This window comes from Gekko japonicus, unplaced genomic scaffold (genome assembly GCF_001447785.1).
Source record: "Gekko japonicus isolate JY-2015 unplaced genomic scaffold, Gekko_japonicus_V1.1 scaffold14, whole genome shotgun sequence".
NCBI classification, from domain to species: domain Eukaryota; kingdom Metazoa; phylum Chordata; class Lepidosauria; order Squamata; family Gekkonidae; genus Gekko; species Gekko japonicus.
In genome coordinates, this window is record NW_015176452.1 from 1,238,494 (window position 1) to 1,254,263 (window position 15,770).

At 47.6% G+C, this 15,770-nt stretch overlaps 1 protein-coding gene across 1 annotated transcript in view; it reads right to left on the bottom strand.

The window, feature by feature from the left end:
• PPP2R3A (protein phosphatase 2 regulatory subunit B'', alpha) overlaps positions 1–5,586 on the bottom strand; it is a 59,705-nt gene extending 54,119 nt beyond the window's left edge. Inside the window, exon 1 of the mRNA XM_015426847.1 lies at positions 5,289–5,586. The gene's annotated coding sequence lies outside the window, so the exon portion shown is untranslated. The remainder of the gene's footprint in view (positions 1–5,288) is intronic.
• Positions 5,587–15,770: the final 10,184 nt, after the last annotated feature.

The window sequence follows — 15,770 nt, forward strand, 5'->3', positions numbered from 1 at the left end:
CTTCTACCTGGAGAGATAAATTTCCACAAGCTGCTATAAGTAACCAGAAATACCCTAACAAAGAACTGCATCAAATTCACTGCCAAAATTAACTGCTGCCCTTGCCATAACTGTTCCTGCAAGGGGGGTAGATTCCTATAAGAGGACCTTCCTGATTTTATCAGTTTTCTTCATTCGACTGGCTATTGATCTGTTGGATCTGCAAGTACTCCCCTCACCACTGTATTTAATGGTCTGAAGTGAATTCATGACACAACTACGTACACCATGGCAATCTTCCTTCTAGACTCCCACAAAATGACCACAAAGGATACTCCTGGGTCTTTGACAGTTCCTTCCTTCCTTCCTTCCTTCCTTCCTTCCTTCCTTCCTTCCTTCCTTCCTTCCTTCCAAATAAGGCATATTTTACTCCCAGGACAAGTAATCTAAAGAGCAAGCTTAATTCAGGAGCACCACACTCTTACAGTAAATTGTTTTTCCATATTGTCAAAGCAAACACTTGTGGAAGGTTATTATGGAGTACATAAATGGGCACATGAACTTTAGCCATAGTAGAGACACAGCACTTATTCTGTTGGTCATTGCAAGTTTCATAAGCAAGAGCTGGCTCACTGTCATGGCTGAATGATTCTATCTCCTCTATGAGTAAATGTCAAGCTTCTAATCTTTAGGAAATGAGTCCCATATAATGTTGTTTGCTACAGAACCTCCAGGCCTTGGAAAAGATTCAGGGGTGTATTCAAGGATACACACAGTTTGCCTAGCTATTAGCAGCTTAGTGAAAGCATCTGCTTGGCATGCCAAAGGTTCCAGATTCAATCTCCGGCATCTCCACTCCAGTTAAAAATGATCAAGTGGTATACATGAAGCTGCATTATACTGAATCAGACCACTGGTCCATCAAGGTCAGTATTGTCTACTCAGGCTAGCAGCGAATTTCCAGAGTCTCAGGGACAGATCTTTCACATCACCTTCTACTTGATCTTTTTAACTGGAGAGGCTGGAGGCTGAACCTGGGGCACTTTCTGCATGCCAAGCAGATGCTCTTCCACTGATCCATGGTCCCTCCCTAACAGATGATATGAAAGACCTGTATCTAACACCTTGGCGAGCTGCTGCCAGACTGAGCAGACAATACTGAAGGCAACAGACCAAGCGTCTGAGTCCGTATAAGGCAATTTCATGTGTCCATATGTACCATATTCTTACATTTTTGTAGTGTGCCATAACTGCCCATGCAACGGTGCTGTATAATTCAAGGGGGAGACAGTAAAACTGTCTTTTGTGTAACTTGTCTGCTGTCTACAGTCTTTTTATCAAGGGACCTGACAAGCTTCTAAAGAACCTCAGAGATTCGAGAAATACAGTTTTTAAAGCACTGTGGGACCTTGGATTGTTTCCTAGCTGTGATACAACTACTAGTTTCCTAGCCTGACTCAGGCACTTCTTTCCAGACTCAGAACAAATGACTTATTCTTCTTGACCTGAACCCAGACACCATATTTTCTTTTTACTATTCCTCTTAAATTTGTTTCGTATCTTCCAGTTTCTGCAAGATACAAAACACAAATTCTTGAGCCAGCACCTAGATTCAGTGCTAACATTTTAGTGCACACTCTAACATCAACCTTTGTGCTTTCCTAAATTACAACTAGCTGAGGCACTAATGAGAGAGAGAGAGAGAGAGAGAGAGAGAGAGAGAGAGAGAGAGAGAAGCAGTTCTAAAACTTCATTATGATAAGAAATCTGAATTAAAGGTTTATGGGCAGCCTTAATTTTAGTACTTTCTGGATCTCCAACAATTTGTTCTCTACATTACTTTAGGTACCTTTTATATTTAATTTGTAAACAGAAATTATAAAAACTATGCATTGACAGATATGGAAGATCATGTTTAGGAAGAAGCTTCTTGCTCAGCTGGCATTTTAGTTTCAGCTTTTGTTACTTCCAACAACAGAGCAATCATAAGAAGTCAAAAAGAAAAGTGAATGTATGTAGCATCAGGATATTTGTAAAGGAAATACACAAACCAGAAATACACAGACCTATTGATACATACACAAACCAGAAATACACAGATGTATTGAAATACATACCACCACACAAAGCAATTCAACTAAGGTCATTTTTTTAAAAAAAGAAATGGTTTAAAAACCCATTAAAATCAGTCATCATGGAATGGCAAATTATGGCACTCAGGCACACTCAATCAATTATCTCCCTCCCGCCCTCCCTCTCCCTCTGTGCCCTCTCCTTCAATTACTTCTTGTTTAGCATTACATCTGAATTGGCAAATTATGGTTTATGTTTGCCCTTCAACCCTGGATGGCAAAACATAGTTTAAGCCAATTTGCAATCCTGATTTGGAGAGCAAGAAACAACTATAGTTTGCTGGTTCAGATGAAATGGCAAGCTACAGTTTGTGGTATACAGGAATTAACTAATTGAATTGAAATAGTAGAAGAAAACATTGGATTTATACCCCGCCCTTCACTACCTGAAGGAGTCTCAGAGTGGCTTACAATTCCTTTCCCTTCCCCTCCCCACAACAGACACCCTGTGAGGTAGCTGGGGCTGAGAGAGTTCTCTCAAGAACTGCCCTTGGGATAACAGCTCTGAAAGAACTTATGACTGACCCAAGGTCATACCATGTGGAGAAGTAGGGAATCAAACCCAGTTCTCCCAGATTAGAGTCCACGCTCTTAACCACTACACAAGGGGAGCAGGGAGGAGAAGTTTGAACCCACCCCAAAAGCTAGCTGGCTTCATGCAAGAATGCTTCTGCTATTACTTTCATTTAGAGAGATATTACATTTTCTTCTATATTTTTAAACTTATCTAGAATTCTGGCATCTGTAAACAATATACTGTTCCTGTACTGATTTCAAAATGATCAGATGTATTCTGTGAGATGTGACAGTTGGCAGAATACGCTAGGAGTGGTATGGAGGATTCATGTTGTAGTGTTTGGACATTTTGATGACCTGCTCCATAACTCCATCATTTTTATACACTCTTTAGACATCCATCTTCTTTTTACTAAATATATGCAGAATGGAGTAGAATCACATCTATTAGCCAACATGTTCAGGCAAACATCTGCATCAAGCCCTTATGCATGTAACAAATGTACACACACAGGTTCCTTCATAAGATCAGGAATGCAATGTCTGCAGAGGGCTTACTTACATGCTTCCAGAAATGACATTTCTTCCTTATTTCATCTATACTGTAACAAAAGTGAAAGAACTGTCTTCTTGTTTTATAAAATGTATGCATGTGTCGTAACCAAAATTTTATTAGTGCTGAAAAGCACATCACTTATTTCTACTACATGTTCTCAAGTTTATGAGGAGGGCCCCAGGCTAAGAACAGTTTTCACTGCATGTAATTCCATAACATTGTGCACAAAAATAGCCCATGAGATACAGCAGGCTATAAAATATAATAAATAGGCTTATCAACTTAATCAAATGTATTTAAAATTAGTTTAAACATCTTGAATTGGGTTAATTTAAGTCAGCTCCCTTCAATTTCACCTAAGCATTCATAAAAGACTGTCAGGACTGGAAACAGCTGTTATACACCTGCCCAGGGATATTTTCACTTCTGGGATGCTACCATACTGTTCTTCCCAGAATCTCAAATTACAATTTTTGAAATGCCATGCTGGGTTTCACATTTTAATAAAGTTAACTTAGAAGAAAAATTATCAAGTTTCTCTCTCTCTCTACAGAACTGCACTGATTTAGCTAAATAATAGTTTGAACGCAACAATTCATTGGTGCAAAACATATTACAGGCTTTATAAACCTACACTCACAGAACTCTTGCATGAAGCTGGTAAAGCTACCTGTTTTCTGCTATGGAATTCTTGCCATATTTCAGTCTACATCCAAAAACAAACATTTTACAGAATAAAATACTGAGTGGTAGGCCTAAAATTACCAGTCAACGGTGTTTGTCTACTAATATTACCTGACCCACTTTAAAGCTTAGCAAGGCAGCCATTGCAGTCACAAGACAATTTCACTTTTAACCTGTTTTGACAAAAGCCATTGCCAGAAGAAATGCTGTTGGCAACTGCACAGGGGACCTTAAAAACTGATGCTTTAATGTGAAACTTTCCAATTCTAGAACACTGTCTGCAAACATATGTTGCTGCTTCAACTCCACAAGTAGATAATGCCTCTAGCACCAGGATTGCTACTACTTTTTGCTACTAATACTTATTAATCATGTGTTCACTTGTAATCTGTATAGTTTGTATTGTAATGCCTCGTAACAGATAGGTCATCATCATTCCTGTTTTGCAGCTGGAAAGTAGAATCTGAGAAAGTTACTTGCTCAAGGCCTAAGAGTAACTTTATGGAAGGCGTACAACTTTGGATCCTGTGCCAGATCTAGACTACAGTGCCTGTTCTACATTTCCTGACTCTTGTTTTTATCAGTCACCCTTCTGCTCCACTTTAGCTGGCTAATCCAAAGTAGGAGAAGCCCTCCAGGATTCTGCCTAGCATCTTCCTCTCCCAGCAGCAGTTCTTTCTAAGTATCCATTACAAGAGGCCTGGAAACCAAGACAAGCCCACAGCCAGAAGAACCACTCCAGCCAGAGTCAGCCTGCACTATGGGAGGGTTTGTATTGTTTATTCAAAACAATGCATACAAAATGTTCTATCATTCGTTCAACGCCATGCAACAATAAGTTAAGCGCTACAAGTGTCTCGGGGCACACGTCCTTTTCCGGGAGGCACCCACTTTGCCACAGTTTCCCAGCTGGGTGTGTGTGTGTGTGTTTGCACGCATCTCGATTTCAGCAACTGCCTGTAATGTCCAACAATACTAAGGTGAAGCAGCGGGCGCCGGTCATCTGGGGTGGCTGAACCCTGAAATAAGCAGATCAAGGCACAGAGCCACCCCCGCCCCACCCCCGGTATGTTCTCCGCTTCCCCACTCCGCCCCACAGGAGCTCTGTTTCCCTTCCTGAGCCTCGGCTGTCACCTTCGCGGGGCCAGCTGAAGCGCCCAAGTGCCCCGAAGGAGGTCAACATTCCTGAGGCGCCCGCACTTTCGTCCCCGGCCGCTCCCTCCCCCCCCCCCCTCGCCCTCTTCGGTCTTCTCCGCCCCCTGTCCCAGCCGAGACACACACAGCGTGCTTCCAGTCCGCCCGCGAGAGGGCTGGGGGAAGGGGCTGCTGCCGCCGCCGCCTCATTCGCGCCAGTTTCTCGCTCAGCCCCTTGCGGGCAATGAATAACAAACAGGCGGCCGCCACAGCCGCGCAGCACCTACCCGATGCCGGGACGACTCCCTCTCCCATCCCGGGGCGCTCTTCAGAGGCGACCCTCCTCCGGCACCCTCTGGGCTGAAGGCGGCTCTGCCTCTTTTCCTGTCCCTTCCGCACAACGAAGGGGGCGCCCAAAGAACGCGTCCAAGGGAGAGTGGGGAGGGGAGGAGAAAAGGAGGAGAAAAGCCGAGGCAGCGGCGGATCCTTGCCAAGAGAGGGCCGGGCCGCTGGTACAGCACAGCAGAGAGCGCTCTCGCGAACTCCGAGGCGGGACCTTTTTCATTTTAGGGCCAACTCCTAATTTTAGGGCCAACTCTGCCTTCAGCCTCCCGGGACTGCTCGCGCCTTAAGGCCCAGGCGGGAGAAGGGTGTCATGACAGACGACGGGCTCTTCGTTCAGTCCCATCTTCTTCGACGGTCTCTACCGAGGGAGCGGTCGCGGCCGTCGCCCTCCCGGGACCCGGGGAATCGGGCAGGCAGTTCTTGTGGAGTTCAGGCGCGTTAGGTGGGCGTTTAAAACAAAAGGCCAACGCCCTCCTTAGCAGAAATCGGGAGTTCGGCTTGGCGGGCGCTCTGCTAACTTGACTAAGGAAGGCTGTGCAAGAATCGTGGACGTTCTTGAAGGACTCGAAAGAAAAAACAATTCAACGTTTTATTATCCACTTTATGAACCACATGACTGGTGCAGCTTAACTCAAGGCTTTGTAACCTTCAGGTCTGGCGTATCTGAAATGCCAGCTGCCGTTTCCTGTCACTTTTGACTCCAGGGTGGTTTCAGTTGTTTTCGCATACGAAACACAGCCGCCTCGCTCATTTTCGCTCCAGCTTGCTCTCGCCGCACCCATCTTGCTCTAATCAACTCCGTCTCCAGCCTGATGAAGTTGGCTCTTCGTTCAATCCAGTCATGCAGATGGAACAAGGATTTTAACGGGTCTGCACCCTAGCATAACTTTTGGATCAAGCATCCACGTTACTAGGACACTCACTTGTGAGATGCCCTTACAGCGTGCCAGGCCAAAATCTGGTTCGCCACAAAGGACTCCAACGCATGCCCTCAATAATCTTATACAAACAATGGATTTTTTTTTTAAAAAAAAATTGCACTCCAAAATAACACTTTACCCCTGCAAGTTATATTTTTTTGCCACCAGGAAGCTGGTCCCTACTATTCACCCAAAGCATTTTACATGTAATAATATACATTCAAATAATTTTTTAAAAATCTGCATGGCCTTATTTTCAAGCCCAAAATTAGATAGAACATACTAGGCAGGTCCCATGCCTTTTTCAGGGGCTTTCATTGCTGTAGGTCTGGCAGTGTTCATACCGAGAACACTGATTTGATCTCAGTACAGCAAAATTCTACTTATGTGCCCCCAGTTCCCTGAGTGACCATGCACTTAAGGGGCAGCACTACAATGTTATTTTATATTAATATTGGAAATGTATGGTGCCTTTGTGATATTTGTTTTATTACAAATATTGAAGCGGAACACAGTGGATGCAAATGGGCACACTTCTACCCAGCAGCAAATTCCCAGAGCTGCACTGTAGAGATGCTTTGGTTTCTGTCAGTTGACAACTGTTTCTTCATCTTTGTCTGTCTCTTCTATTTCAAAATGCAAAACTCCCTTTGGCTGTCTCTCTGCCCTTCCTTCTAGCTTTGAAGGTTGGATTCCAAGCCATTAAGGAAAACATCCATACTAATTAAGAAACACCGGCATTCTTTCATCAAGTTTCTGACTTCTGTCAGGTAACACTTTAGGCAAAACCATAGTGATCAACCAATTCAAATAATAAAGTCAGGAAAAACTCATAACACCATGATGGCTGCTTTTTATGAAATACTGCTTGTCAGGATTTTCTCCTTGTAGACTAACTCATTCTCTAGTCCGGGGTAGCAGTAATAGCAGAGACGGAATAGTTTGTGAGAAGTTGCTACATGGCAGAATCTTCTACCTGGATCACTGTTTGCAAAATATGATAGTAAGTTTCAAGCAGCTTGGCTTGTCAAGATCTGTCTGTTCTGCACACTATGGCCCCAGTCACACGGGCCAGATATTGTGGGAGGGGGGGAGGCGTGGCTAATTGCCCTGGAGGAAACTAACGCGCTGCTTCCTGAGCACACGTTCCAGTCGAGGGCATGGTTAGGGGGTAGATGCCGACCAGACGGGTATCCTGCAGCGCAGCACAGAAGCCGCGCCGTGCGATTGCACTAGCAATTGCTCTTTGTGCGCATGTGCTGTTGGGTGCTGTAGTGCAACCTGCGGAGACGGGCGCCGGATGCCACTTAAGTCCACCGGAAACGCGATCAGACGCCCGCCCTTGGCCCGCAATTTCCAAAAGCTAGTACCTTGGAGGTACTAGTTTTTTACTCCGCATCTTCGGCGGGAAGCCTCGGGTTAGCCACGGGAGCTGTATGCTTCCCAGATGTTGCAGTGTGATCACGCCCAGAAAATCTGCCTACCATCCGTATCGTCAGCATGGCAAATGCTCCGTGTGACCGCAGCCTATGTTACACTAAGTCAGAAACAACAAAACTAAATATGAATCATGATGTACTTGTTCCAGTCTCATGAGCAGCCAGAAATGTTTACATGTCAAAATACCATGGAATAGTTTCTGGTCCATGCATACTGAACTATGATATCTTTTTTCCCTGTCTGTAAAAATTCTGTTTGCCAGAGTATCTTGGCTATCTATTAACTTGTTCTCCACCACTTCAGGCATAGCAAAGCAGCACAGGGCATGTTTATGCCATTCTTATCAGTTGTTGGAAATTGCTACATGTCCAGATCCGGAACACAATCTGTATTTCCATTATTGAAATCTGTTGGAATTCAGAAAGCCCCAATATGCCTGGCTACTTATTTTTCTAGGGTTTATTATTATTGTTGTTGTTGTTGTTATTGTTGTTGTTATGCCATTAAAGCTGTCTGGATCTGAATCTGTTTTTCTAGTTCAGACATAACAAAACTATGTGACTGTATACCAGTCTCATGCATTGTCAGACACTGTTATAGATCTGAATATTACAATGCCATCCTGAGAAGAGTTATACTCTTCTGAGTCCATTGAAATCAATAGGCTTAGAAGGGTAAACTCTGGTTAGGATGGTACTCTTAGAGAGCAATCTTAACAGTGCCTACTCTGAAGTAAGTCACATTTTATTCAATGGGATTTAGGAAAGTGTTCTTTGGATTACAACTTTACAATGCAATCCTAAACGAAGTGCACTCTTCTTTGACTTCGTTAGTTTTAGAATAGTATAATTGTGTTTAGGATTCCACCATTGGTCTCCTATCAGGACTTTAATTTGCATCTCTGCTCCCAACATTAAAAAAAGGATAGGTGGCTTTTAAAAAGAACCATAATGTGTGAGCATAACTATTGGTGCAGTAATAAGAGTCTGTGTAAAGTGTTGTCAAGTCACAGCTGAGTTATGGCGCCCCCAGGTGTTTTCAAAGCAAGTGAGAAGTAGGAGGGCTTTGCTATTGCCTTCCTCTGCAGAGTCTTCCATGGTGGTCTCCCTTCCAAGTACAAACCCTGCTTAGCTTCCAAGATCTGACAAGACTGTACTATACCATGCTGCCATCTCTCTGTGTGGTAATATATTCTCTAGTTAATCTGCAGTAAAATAATACCAGCAATATTTTTTTGCATCATGAGTTCTGATAAGTTTGTACATAGCAGCATCTCCATCCTCAAGTACTCTGTCTTTTTAGTCCAAGGATTGCAAAAAAGTTAGCTGATTACAAAAAAGATATGGTGTATTTGTGCCAGTTGCATAGGTTGTGAAAAACTGTGATATGTTCAGATATCATACCAGGAACATGATCTAAAACTAGTCCAGGTTTTGGCAAAACATGGTATATTTAGTGCAGAAACAATAATATGAGGGACACTCATGCCAGACTTAGGAGCTGCGGTGGCTCAAGTGGTTAAGACGCTGAACTGCAGACTGTGGAAGGTCGGTAGTTCAGCAGTTCGAGACCCAAGTGCCGCATGACGGAGTGAGCTCCCGTCTCTAGTTCCAGCTCCTGCCAACCTAGCAATTCGAAAGCAAGAAATTGCAAGTAGATAAATAGGGACCACTTCAGTGGGAAAGTAACAGCATTCTATGCGCCTTGGTGTTTAATCATGCTGGCCACATGACCACGGAAACGTCTTCGGACAGCGCTGGCTCTTCAGCTTTGAGATGGAGATGAGCACTGCAACCCTAGAGTCGGATTGGACTGGCTTTCGAGCAAGGGAACCTTTACCTTTTACCATGCCAGACTAACAGGATGTTGAAAAATATATTGTATGCCTGGATCTTCTTCCTACCAGTATCTTGGGCTGGTTTTGAAAATTTGCCAGGGTTTCCTATCTGTTCCAGTAGTTTAGTCTCTGTTTCAGGGGCATATAACCATTTGGAACACACTTAATTTACTTGCCTGGGGTTAGTGAAATATGATAGCTGATTCTCAAACAGCTTTGTTTGTATACACTTTTTGGACATTAGCTTGTACTCCAATGCAGGGACAGTAAAGGTATATGAATGTGGAGTGCTTCTAGCTTGCTTGTAACTTTCTGATGAGTTTGTGTAAACTGTCACATGGCAGGAGCCCTATCTGTAATACAGTCTGATGTTCCAATCCACATGTAGCAAAACACAAAAATCGTTTTTCTAAAATCACTGCTTTTTTGAGGGGGCACCGTCAGCTCAAGGGTAGCAAATCAAGATAGAATGTTATTGTGACAGACTTCAGGGTTATGAGAAATTGCTATATATCAGAGTCACTCATCTGAAGCATAACCTGCCTTTCTGATGTTGGTGAAACATAATGGTTGATTTCTTATGCCACAAATTGTGGGAATTAGGAGCTACACTGAATCTTTGATGTGTTGACATTTATTGACAGGGCAACAGGAGAAAATGCCCAAACTTTTTCAGCCAAAGTGTGATTAACACATGGAATTCACTGCCGCAGGAGGTGGTGGCAGCTACAAGCATGGACGGCTTCAAGAGGGAACTGGATAAACATATGGAGCAGAGGTCCATCAGTGGCTATTAGCCACAAGGTATAGGTAGGAACTCTCAGTCTGGGGCAAGTGATGCTCTGTATTCTTGGTGCTTGGGTGGGCAACAGTGGGAGGGCTTCTAGTGTCTGGGCCCCACTGGTGGACCTCCTGATGACACCTGGTATTTTTGGCCACTGTGTGACAGAGTGTTGGACTGGATGGGCCATTGGCCTGAACCAACATTGACTTCTCTTATGTTCTTATGTGGGAAAGTAATTTTTGGGGCATTTCATACAATTGTTTTTTTTCCTCAGAAACAAGTCCCACTGAGTTCAATGGGATGTACTTTATTTATCTGTTTATCAAATTTATATCCCTCCCCCTTGAGCGGGGCTCGGGGTGGCTAACAGCATTTGAGATACATCAATAAAAACAATACAAAGGTACAATAAATAATCTTTTAAAATATGGGCTGCGGTCACACGCAACATTAACCACGCAAGAGATACGGAAGACAGGCGGAGTTTCCGGGCGCGATCTCACCAGCACATCTGGGGAGCGTAGCGCTTCCGTGGCACAACCGAGGCTTCCTCCCGAAAACGCGCAGCAAAAAACTAGTACCTCGGAGGTACTAGTTTCCGGAAACTGCGGGGCAAGGGTGGGCATCTGATCGCGTTTCCGGTGGCATCCGGCGCCCGCCCATGTCCCCTTGCGAAGAAGGTTTTTTTCCCCCCCAAGTCTCCGTGGTTGCGCACACGCACCCAACGGAGCATGCGCATTCGTAGTGTACACAAAAAAAGAAACCCAGTTCGCCGCGCCGCGCGCTTCTTCGTTGTGCGCAGGCATGTGTTGTGATCGACGCCTCTCCATAACCACGGAAGCTCCACGGTACCTCCACAGAACCTCCACAGGAGGTATGATCGCTTTACTGCGTGTTAGTTTGCCCCGGGGCAAACAGCCACGCTTCTCCCCCGCAGTTTCCTGCGCGTGTGACCGGGGCCATTAAACGGTTAAAAATCTATCCCCATTAAAATCTATCAAGCAGTGTAGGATGCGTGGATGGTGAAGACACAGCTGAAGTATGCCAGCTGCCTGGTAGATTACAGTCACCCAAAGGCTGCCTGAAAAAGAGCAGCCTTGCATGCTCTGCGGAACCTAGGGAGGTCCCACAAAGCATGCACCTCTTTGGTCAGCTTGTTCCACAGGATGGGGACCACTACTGAAAAGGCCCTTGCCCTTGTTGACACAAGGTGGGCAGTTCGTAGACCTTCAATAAATTCCAATATGAAGACTGGAGAAGACAGGGAGGATCATGCCAAGAAAGTCGGTCCCAAAGGTATGAGGGTCCCAGACTGTTTAGGGCTTGGTAAGTGGGCACAGGACTGTATTTAAAGTGCCACTGAGACTCTTTTATGGTATTTCTTCACATGCATATGGACATGTTTAATGCTGGATAAAAAAATGGAAGAGAATGAAATGTACATTATCTTCAATACCGTCTACACAACTTCATTTCATGTATAGTAAATGTAGGTTTTGATCAGCAAAAAGACTATTTAAAAATCATTAGAATTTGTTAGGTTGTGCAACTTAAGCACCAGTACAAGACGTATAGAATAGAAAATGAATGCTTTCTCACAAAAGGGAGACTTAAAATTGTGTCCCTTGTTTTTGTATTGGAAGAAAAATTAATCCTAGGAAACATCATAATCTTGAAAGATATCATCCTTTAATTCATATTTCATATATTTTGATAAATTTATATTGCTGTGAAACTCCATTATCTAGATATTACCAACTGGGTCATGTGCAAGTACCAGTGTATGATTGAACATTGCAATCTCATTTTCATAGGATCATAAGTTATAATGCTAGGATCTTCTGGTGGGTCACTCTGCTTTCTTGGAATAGGTTAGTAATGCTTTCTTAGAGTAACTGGTCACCAAACTTCTGCTGGGTGCTTGCAGCACTGGAATTCTTGGAGTGTGGTGGTGCTTTATGAGAATCTATATATCTAATTGTCAAGTGTGCCTAGAACTGCAGATACTTAAATCCATTGATCAGGGCCACACATAAAAGTAAGGGTTTTCAACAAACTTGAGAAATCCCCAGGTTTGCAGAAGAACCTGAAAGGGGGGGGGGATGAGTGTGTATGTAAATTCCCCCAAACAGAGGAGTTTTGTCTGTTCATGTGCAGACAACACTTCTGTAGTATACGGGTGAGAGACAGTATAGGCATGCAATGCAACAACAGCATTTCAGCTTGGTGGGCGGGATGGCAAGTAAGTTGGGGAGGATGGGAGGCAGAGCAATGGGGAGGGAGGCAGGTTCCCATTGCTCTGGGATAGTGTAATGTATTCAGCCTGACATGCCCGGACTTGCCCGGGCTGGCCAGGCACAACTCTTCAATAGCTTCATGTCCAAAGACAATGGGTCCGTAGGATCCTTGCCGGCCCCAATCAGAGGGCCAGCTTCTCAGCCGGGAGACCAATGGTCGCCCGGTTACTGTAAATAGCCTATCGGGAGTAGGGGGTGTGTTTAGGTGTACTTGGTGGCGGGTTTTCTGAACATATATAACCAGCCTGCGAGCTGGTCCCTTCGTCTTTTGTCTTGAACTAAATAAAGGTATGCTTAGCTGAAATCGCTCTCCGTCTGCATACTTTTTACTGGCGACGAGGATGGGATCGACGACCCCATGAACAAAGACCCGGACGCCAAACCGAGCCCCGCACCGAGCACCGACGCCGAGACCTCCGGGAACCGCGCCGCTCCGCTTCCCAGCTCTCCGGCAACCGCTCATCGCGCAGCTCCCGGCTCCGCTTCGCTCCCTGCTGACCCCGAGAGCAGCAGCGACCTCCACAACGCTCCCGACGCAATCGCCGTTCCAGAGGCCACCCCACCACGTGGCTGCAACACAATGGCGACCGCGACCGCAACTGAAAGCCTGCCCGCTTTCGATCTCTCCCAGCCCTCGCTGTGGGACACCTGGCTGGACACGCTGGAGAGCCGCTTCACCATCCACAAGGTGGTGGATGACGCGATGAAGAAGGCTTACCTGCTGAGCCACTGCGGAATCCAGACCCATCGGCTCCTCAAGGACTTAATCTCGCCCAAACTAACGAAGGACGAGTCATACAGCTCCTTAGTCCAGGCCCTGACCGACCATCTGGCTCCCAAACCCACGAAGTACGTGGAGCGGTTGGACTTCTTCGCAAGAGTTCAGGCCTCCGGCGAAACCACCTCCGATTTTCTGGCGGCGCTGCGGAGCCTGGCGACCCGGTGCTCCTTCCCCAGCCTCGACGATACCCTCCTGAACCAGTTCCTCGTCGGACTCCGGGAGCCGAAGCTGCAGAGGAAACTGGTGAGCCAGAACGATCTGAGCCTGGACAAGGCCATCCGGGAGGCCTCAGCATACGAACAAGCGCGACAAGACCGCCGCGCCAAGGCGGTCCACCGTACCCAAGTGAGCAGCGGCTCCGACGTCTCGGACCAAGAGGAAGTCCTACAACTCCGACAGCGGACTCAGCAGCGATCAAAACACGTATCCTCCAGGACCTCCAAGGCCCCGTCTCCAAGTCAGTGCGCCAGCTGCGGGGAGGATCACGAACGCAGGTCGTGCCGTTTCCGGAATGCGGTCTGCCGTTCCTGCAACAAGGCAGGACACATCGCCAAGGTCTGCCGGTCCAAGGGACAACGACCGAGATCGGCCACCCACCAGACCACCGCGGAACTGCCCCTGGAGCTCCACACCGTGTCGTCCCACTTTCCACAGCACCAGGTCTGTAACCTGCCCCCCGACGGCCCAAATAAAATGCATGTGACGGTCCTCATAGAGGGAGCCCCCTGCACCATGGAGATCGACACCGGGTCGACCTACTCCATAATATCCGCGGACACGCTCCGTGCACTGTGTCCTCGGGGGGGGCCACCACTACAGAAGTCACGGGGTTTCCGGTTACGGGACTTTAACAAAAACCCCGTGGCGGTGGTGGGCTGGGGCAAGTTCCGGGTCCAGTTTCAGGGTTTCAAGGGCCAACTGGACCTACTGGTTGTGGACCGGCCCCTCTCCAGCTTGTTGGGACTGGCCTGGTTCAAGGCCCTGGGGCTCTCCGTTACGGGCATCAACCAGGTTGGAGCGCAGGATTTCGGGGCGGTGTGCGCAGAATTTCCCCGCATCTTCGATGGGACCCTGGGGCGGTACACGGGCCCTGCCATTTCCCTGGACCTAGACCCCGCGATACGCCCCATCCGCATCAGGGCCCGGCTGCCCCCGATCTCCATGAGGCCGAAGGTGGAGGCCGAGCTCGATCGCCTAGTTGAGCAAGGCGTGCTAGAACCGGTGGCGTCGGCCCGGTGGGAGACCCCCATTGTCACACCACTCAAGCCGAACGGGGACGTCCGCATCTGCGCGGACTATAAATGCACCATAAACAAAGCCCTGCAGCCCCACGCGTACCCGGTGCCGGTAGTAAGCCAAGTGCTGGCAGCCCTGGCAGGGGCTCGGGTGTTCGGCAAACTGGACTTGGCCCAGGCGTACCAGCAGCTACCGGTGGACGCCGCCACGGCCGAGGCACAGACCATTGCGACCCACAAAGGGGCCTTCAAGGTGCACCGCCTCCAGTTCGGGGTCTCAGTCGCGCCGGGGATCTTTCAATCTTTTATGGATTCCCTCCTTAAAGGCATCCCCGGAGTTCAGCCGTTTCTAGACGACGTGCTGATCGCCGCGCCAGACCCCTCGTCCTTCGCAGACCGTCTGAGGGCCGTTTTACAACGCTTCGACGCGGCGGGCCTCAAGGTGAAACGGGAGAAGTGCCTACTGGGGGTGCCGCGGGTGGAGTTTCTGGGCTTCGCGGTGGACGCCGCCGGCCTGCACCCCTCCCAGGACAAGGTAGAAGCCATCACACACGCCCCGGCCCCGAAGTCCAAAACGGAGCTACAGGCGTTCCTAGGCCTGGTGAACTTCTACCACTCCTTTTTGCCCCTGAAGGCGGCCGTCGCGGAGCCGCTCCACCGCCTCCTCGACAAGTCGGCGCAATGGGCCTGGGGGCCACCACACGACGCAGCTTTCCAAACAATAAAGGACCTCCTGGTCTCTAATGCGGTCCTCGCCCATTTTGACGAGGCCCTTCCCGTGGTACTGGCGTGCGACGCTTCCCCCTATGGGGTCGGGGCGGTCCTGGGGCACAGACTACCGGATGGTCGCGAGGTCCCGGTGGCCTACTACTCGCGGACACTGTCGTCGGCCGAGCGCAACTACGCGCAGATCGACAAGGAGGCGTTGGCAATCGTGGCAGGGGTGAAAAAATTTCACCACTACTTGTACGGCCCCTGCTGGGCCTCCTCGCACCCGACCGGCAGACACCGCAGATAACCTCGCCCAGGGTGCTACGCTGGTCCATCTTCCTGGCGGGGTATGCGTACGACCTCGTCCATCGGCCCGGAAAGGCGATGGGCCACGCCGACGCACTGAGCCGCCTGCCCCT